Source organism: Octopus bimaculoides, chromosome 26 (genome assembly GCF_001194135.2).
Source record: "Octopus bimaculoides isolate UCB-OBI-ISO-001 chromosome 26, ASM119413v2, whole genome shotgun sequence".
NCBI classification, from domain to species: Eukaryota; Metazoa; Mollusca; class Cephalopoda; order Octopoda; family Octopodidae; genus Octopus; species Octopus bimaculoides.
The window spans coordinates 13204076-13205725 of record NC_069006.1 but is presented as its reverse complement, the minus strand read 5'-3'; positions in this window follow the sequence as shown (position 1 = coordinate 13205725).

The following is a 1650-nucleotide window of genomic DNA, read 5'->3' as shown; positions in this document are numbered from 1 at the left end:
TGTGTGTGTGCGTCGTCATCACCAACTTCTTCGTTTTAGCGGTGGTAGCGGCAGTGGCGGCGGCGCAAGCTATCCAAATGCAAGTCGACTTTTCAAGGAATACAAAATAATCCAATGTTGAAATAACTCGGTCAAAGTTGGTCAATCTCTGAATCTCTTGATCCATTGTCAACATAAAATGGAGATAGATTGTTGCTTTAACTGGTTTTGTGACTGGGAACTGTTTGGGCATGTTACCTCTCTCCCCCCCCCCTTCTCTCTCTCCCACTTTCTCTTTCTCCCTCTCCCCTTCACCTATTTTCTTTCTCTATCTATCCATCTATCTATCTCACTATATATTTATCTTTATATCTATTTGTCTGTCTGTCTCTATTTCTCTTTTTCTCCTTCCTTCTTTAACTACTTTGTTTCTTTGTCTCTCTCTCTCTCTCTCTCTCTATCTATCTATCTATCTATCTCTATCTGTCTATCTCTATCTATCTATCTCCCCATCTCCCTCTTTCATCTGTACATTACTATTTCTCTTCCTTTCTTTTTGGCATCTTTATATCTCTCTCCAATGTCTGTAGCCTTTTCTCTCATCTTTGTCTCTGTCATCCCCCCCTCTCTCTCTCTCTCTTCCAGTCTGCCTTTCTCACTCCCTGTTTCACCTCTTACTCTTTCTATGTGTGTGTGTGTATGGAGCACCTCTATGAAGTATCTCAACCTGCTAGAAATAACAGCCAAATACATCCCCTCAACCTACACAATACCATTTTTAAAGGAATTGCCATTATCCAAGGCTGTGCTGTCTTGTAAACCAAAACAAGAGTTGACCAGGAAACTATTTTGTATTCTATTGCAACCACATACAAGTGACCAGGGACTTTGTCCATTGACCTGAAGATGCATAGAAAAGAAGCATGAATTACATCAGCCCTCAATAGTTAACTGGTATTTTATTTTATCAAACTCCAAAAGAATAAAAAAACAATTTTAGCTTTGATAAGAATTGAACTCAGAATGTAAGAGAAATAACTGGACATTTTTTGCTATTGTTTTAGCAACTGTACCACTTGACCACGTGGCAAATGGTAATAATAATTACACATAACCGTAAAGAGGTTGGCATTAGGAAGGGCATCCAGCTGTAGAAACCAAGCCAAATCAGACTGGGACCTGATGCAGCTCCCTAGCTTGCCAGCTCTGGTCCAACCGTCCAACCCCTGCCAGCATGGAAAGTGGCTGTTAAATGATGATGATCTGGTATATGTCATTGAGCCAATATTTAATTTAAAAAAAAGCTCTCTATGCACCACACTTAATGTATAAATAGTTGATAGGCCAGTTACTAAAGTTTTTGTCCTGAGATGACATTCCTTATCTTTTTGTTTCTTTCTGATATTTACTGAGTTCTTAATACAGTAAGTCACAAGAGATGTTACCTTAGTACAGCACTAACTATGGTATACAGATGTAGGAAGCTTGCTTCCCAACCACATGGTTCCAGGTTCAGTCCCACTACATGGCACCTTAGGCAAGTGTCTTCTACAACAGCCTTAGGCTGATCAAAGCCTTCTGAGTGGATTTGGTAGACAGAAACTGAAAAAGACCATCGTATATATAGAAATTTATATATATATATATATATATATATATATATATATATAT